This window comes from Bremia lactucae, linkage group LG2 (genome assembly GCF_004359215.1).
Source record: "Bremia lactucae strain SF5 linkage group LG2, whole genome shotgun sequence".
NCBI lineage: Eukaryota > Oomycota > Peronosporomycetes > Peronosporales > Peronosporaceae > Bremia > Bremia lactucae.
The window spans coordinates 4623307-4629306 of NC_090611.1; positions in this window are offsets into that span (position 1 = coordinate 4623307).

Consider the following 6000-nt stretch of genomic DNA (forward strand, 5'->3'; position numbering starts at 1 on the left):
GACGCAACGCGTCCTCCCGAAACCTCTAAAGATTGACATCTTTAAGTATAGGGGGGTCGAAGAAGACTCCCTCTTGAGATGGTTTGTCGAGTTGGACGATGCCATAAGGGCACGTCACATCGTCGACGAGCAAATGCAAGTCGATTTTGCTCAATCTAACTTGGCAGGTGCCAAAACTTGGGCACTAGGCCTTAAGTTGCGCGACCCATATGTCTTTGGGTCGCTAGAGGCTTTTAAAGCCCGGCTCAAACAGACGTTTGAACCGCCAAGGGCTGAGTTCAGAGCTCGTTCAGAGCTTCTGAAATTCAAGCAAGGCAAGCGTGATGCTCACGCATATGCCCAGCACATACGACTCTTAGCGAGTTATATAACAAATAACTTAGCGAGTTATATAACAAATAACCCAGTTCATGAACACACGTTGATTACGGTGTTCATACAAAGTATTAGGGATGGTGTCGTAAAGACCCACCTATTCCGCTTGGAACTGGATACGCTTGAAGAAGCAATATCCGTTGCGGAACAGGAGGACTTAAGCTTGAGACAGGCTCAAGCTAGTTCGTCATCATATCGTCCTCCAAAACGACACGAGTTAGGAGGTCCAAAACCCATGGACCTTTCGTACGTCGAAAGCGACTTACCTCGCTTTTCGAGCAATAAGCGATTGCAGAAATGCAATCGCTGTCAAAAGTTAGGACACTACGCTCATGAGTGAAGTGCCCCAAGACAAGTACCGAGAGATACTGAACGTAGTTATGGACCGGGTGCCAAAAAGGGGTCAGTAGGGGCGCAACACCCTACTGATCCAGCAACCTCAAGAGATTCGCAAATCTCTTGACTAAAGTTGCTCCAGACACACAATCACTATGTGTCTCTGCACCTGGTGATGAGGTATCCCTCATCACCTTAGAATTAAAAATTGACAAATGATTTGTCACTTAGAGCCCTAGTGTACTGCGGAGCGTCGAATAACTTTATTTGTCGCCAGTCGCTAGAGGGTCGTAGGCTCAAATATGTTAAGCGCGACATCCCTCCAACAAGGATGACGGTGCGTCTAGCGACAGGCGCATCGATAACAGTAATGAAACGCGTAGTGAAATTTCACTACACGTTAAAAGATTTACATTATGTGATCATGTCATCGTACTGGATTTGGATGAAAAATCTGATGTCATCCTAGGTTTACCTTGGCTCAGAAAATACGAGCCAATAATCAGCTGGCAGCATCGATCTGTAAAGATGCCTGCCACTTGTTTATCAGATGGCCATCTGCTGAACGTCTTGCGTTCACAAGCGTGTGGATGTACTACGAATGAGTGCGATGGCCTCACTTGTGGTACGGTCGTTAGTACGACTGCACAAGATCACAGTGTGATTACTACTCACCTTGTGGAGTCAGCTGCCGGTGGCTATGCGAATGCACAGGCAGGGCCGAAGCTCCACTACTCGAATAAGTCGGGTGGATTGAGACATGAATGTACGTCTAGCGGGCGACATTCAAGGAGTATACCGGTTGTCCAAATGGAAAACACGATGATCCTAGGTCGAGTAGAGAGTCGACCTTAGAGGACCCGACTGTGATAGCGCAATCACAGTCGGAAGACGTTGAGGGAAAAGTTCCCACGTACTTGAGGAGAAATCTCTTCAAATAGTTAATGCTGAAATGACTAGAATTCAGCATCTCGAGGGATTGATCCCTCGGCAGCCTGTGGATAAATCCCAGAAAGAAACCGAGACATTGAATGTCTTGGTTAATGACGGATCAAGGGTAGGCACTGATACTCTTGGTCTGTTTGCGCCTCCGAAGTTAACTTCGTAAATAATTCAATTACCAACCCTAGAACTCCAAGCGGTTCTTGAGAGAACAGATCTGCGTGCTCGTCACAAAGGACGAATACGTAACTGATATTCGGTCAGCGGTAATTTTGCAGGGAACGAACGGGTTCTCAGAAGACTCAGATTGAGATATATACTACTGAATCCTGGGAGTCACTTAAGACAAATCCTTTATACAAGGATTTGATGGAATTCGGGGATGTATTCCCTGAAACAATTCCCTGCTAGTTGCCTAAGGATAAAGGCACTCGACATGAGATCGAGCTCAAACCGGGCTCGAAGCAGTAAGCGGCTTAGTAACGCCCCTGCAACATTCAACAGATGCGTATCGAATCTGTTGAGACCGGTGCGAGAATTCGCATCGATTATTTTTGACGATGTATTCGTCCATAGACGGGACATGGACGGAAAGACGAACGTGAAAGTTCATAAAACTCACGTTCTTCAGGTTCTTACACTTGTGCGAAAGCATAGTTGTACGCAATCTCAAGAAGTGTATATTCGCTGCAAGCGAAATACCACTTCTTGGGTGCATCGTTGGTAAACGCGCTTCGAGACAATCACCGACTGGCCAGTTCCAGTCGATGTCAAGGGACTTAGAAAAATCCCTTGGTTTAGAGGCGTACTTTCACAAGTACTCCCGCAATTTATGCCGAGATGAGAGTTCATCTCTCTCGTCTCTTGAAAAAAGACGAGAAATGGCTATGGAACGCTGATTGTCAGCGTTCCTTTGAAGGTATCAAGCAAAGCTTGATGCAATCGCCCATCTTGGCGATTGCAGATCAAGACAGACCATTCCATGTGGTCTGTGATGCCAGCGATTTCGCAATTGGCTGTGCGTTAAAGCAATACGATACAGACGGCGCGGGGCGCATCTTCTGTTACCAATCGCATCAGCTGCAACCAGCTGAACGCAATTACCCAGTGCATGACAAGGAACGCCTTGCCATGAAATACGCACTGGCTAAGTTCAGTGTCTTTCTCCTCGGAGATGGACCATTAATCGTATATACAGACAATGCGTCATTACGCACGGCCGTTTGTAGCCCACACCTCTCGCAAAGAATGGCGAGGTGGCTATCCTTCTTCGTGGAGTATAATTTCTCCGAGGAATTTAAACAAGGACGACTTAATGTCGTCGCTCATGCGTTATCACGCCGACCCGATTTCGAGCCGGCTGCGCATTCCAACAGTGAAAATAACTCCACTGTTGCAACACTCATTTCAAACGTTCCGTCATCAACTTTGTTTGATAACATCAAGAAAGCCTACGCAGAAGATAAGGATAATGATTTGCGCTTGCGAATCATGTATGTGTGTCACGATGCACCAACAAGTTGGCATTGTTGACATGAGAGAACTTATCTCACAGTAAGTCGCGACTTTTACTGGCCCGTCAGTATCAGTTTAACGCAGCGGACCGTCAGAAACGGAACGCAGACAAACATGGAAGGGCAAACGTTCTTTCATTAAAAAAATAATGCCCTAGTACTACTCTCTACGGAAATCTTACCTAAGCGTGTAGTTTCTAATGTGGGTAGCAAAAAACTACTACCCAAGTTCATTAAGCCTTTCAGTGTACTGCATCGCAGAGGCAATGCGTACACAATAGAATTGCCACGTAGAATGCGAACGTATCCTACGTTTTACTTGGTTGGCTCCGCCCGTATCATCAGTACGCAGTTTCTTCCGAGAACGGATCTGACCACCCTTTTCAGGAATCCCTAAGAAATTCTTGTGGTCACGAACCAGATTCTCATGCTGAGTCTGGAGATTATCATGTCGGGTCCAAGAAACCTCGAAACCGCGATGAGCTGACGACAGCTCGTCACGAAGAGCGTGATAATTCCGTTCGTACTCCAACATGGAGTACGCACTCTTCCAACTGTTCGATATGATGAGCTTGCACCGTCTGCTCTGACGAGTGATCCTTACCGCGCTCGTGATCAAGTCCATCCTCCAAATCATGGAGGAAGCGATCGGTTTGTTGATCTACGACTCTTGATCCGACACATGGGTCGGATCTAATTTTCCCTCCTCCGCCACAATCAGTGGTGGATTCCCACGGTGGTCAACGTTTCCTTGTTGAACGATTCCAAAACCACCGTGACGTGAAGAGGCAGCGAACGAGTTATGTTGTTGCTATTAAATTTGTATTCAAGAAAACAAAAATACATAAAGTAGAAGGACCAATACTAATAGATTTTTCAACGAGTTCTTATTCTGAAGGGAAATTAAGAGATGCTTATTATAAAAATCAAAAAATTCCAAATGATATTTTAGTAGATAAGAGCCTTCACATGACAGCTGGGAGCCTCGTTCCCAGCTGATTGTTGACGTTGAGGGCCTCGTTCGTCAGTATGACGAGACATATCCGATTGATCAGAAGGTCCATCGAAAAACACGCGCCCCTGGCAATAGTAAATCGATTGCAAAACGTCAATCGCATCGCGCATCTCAATAGAGATGCGAGCCCTTCCCCAGGGCGAAGAAAGGGAATAGACATCCCCTTTTACCCGCTTCAAGCTGTCAACACAACACGGACAGGGATCACCCCACGTGAGGCATGGAAGTCCAGCCTCACGTGACAACCGATGCAATTTATACCTTACACCGGTTGGAGTTCGTTTCTCGAACTTAACTCGAATCGTGTTAAGTCTTTAAAGCCAGGCTTCGCGTCCAATGTTTTGACATTGCGAATGAACGCGCTTCAGGCATGCATAAGCGAGACTTTATCTCCCATATTGTTGCCACTATACCATCGATGTTTGAAAAAGCATCGAGATAAATCTTCCTCAGCACGAAAGTTCTTTGCGCTGGGATCAGGGCCATGTAGCTTTGTCGCAATTAATAAGGAGTATTTATTGTCAGGAGTAGTCTCTCCAGACAAGCTATTAATTAGCTGCTCGGGCAAAAGCTCCGGCTTCTTTTCAGGGACAAGACGGACATTTTGGTGTCTACGATCCCTGAGTGGTACCCACTGAAGCAGGGGTACCACAAGAACTTTATTACGATAGCTTACGCCATCGTCATCACCACGCACAGAAATCTGAGCGGGTGACGGCACGGAAGACGGTACTGGCGATGAGAAATCATCCTCATCGTCGGAACCGAACATGCTGTACCGAATGCTACCAGCACGTCTACTCGAATGAGCCCCCTCATTCGAAGGCTTATAGTCAGCCGTCTGACGTCTATCAGGCGACTGTTCTGTTCTCCCCTAGTCGGCCATTTTGTTCGACTCACATTCGTAGTCGACCTCCAAAGAGGGTTCACGTGGTGAATCACCACGTGCACTCGCAACATGTAGTGTTGTGCGAGTGGAAGATACTACGGCAGACAGAACGTCTGCCGTAAGAGATAACAGTGCGTCACCCGCGGCTGCACGAACCGCAGCCGAAGGCGCAGCACTATCAACACCCCGCATGAGTTGGTTCTTCATGCGATGGAATTTAAAATAATGGTTCTGACCAATCAACATCGTTTTTAAATTAAGTGGTCACATAGTGACCACTCCATCCAATGACAGTCAGAGTGATTATCGTTTAAGGGAGGGGTGATGTAATGGGGTGTATCGTCACATGAAATTAACACTTGAAGGTTGTTAATTAAGACATTATCGAAAAGGTAGATAATATTTGGAGAATAGTATTTTACATGGTAATATTCTAAAAGCTTAATAATTGGTAGATATAGACCATTATAACTACTTTCTCCGCGGTCCAGTCAGCGCTGGACGCGCGAAAAGAGAAAGACAGATAAGACTTTTAGTACATGTTTTGTATCAGGTTATAATTAAGTTAGTATTAAATAGATAGACAAGAAGAACTTAATTATAACAATACAGTTTTCATTAGAGTCTCTTTAAAGCAAGTGTTTTAAAGAGAAGACTTCCTCTGCACGTACTAGTGTACGTGAAGTGACGTGAGGCACCCCTCGCACTGAGGCAGTGCGAAGTGGACTTGTACTGAAGCAGTACAAGTCGGCAGTGCCCCGTTACACCTGGTAGCACTTTGTAGTCCGTCCAAGGACCACAGTTCCATCATCTAACATGGACATGTTAGATGATAATGGAAATACGCATCACGTTTCGCGTGATAGCTACTCCTTTCTAAGTGACATAGAAAGGAGTGCGGTCGAACGAATGAGTTCGACCGTAGGGAA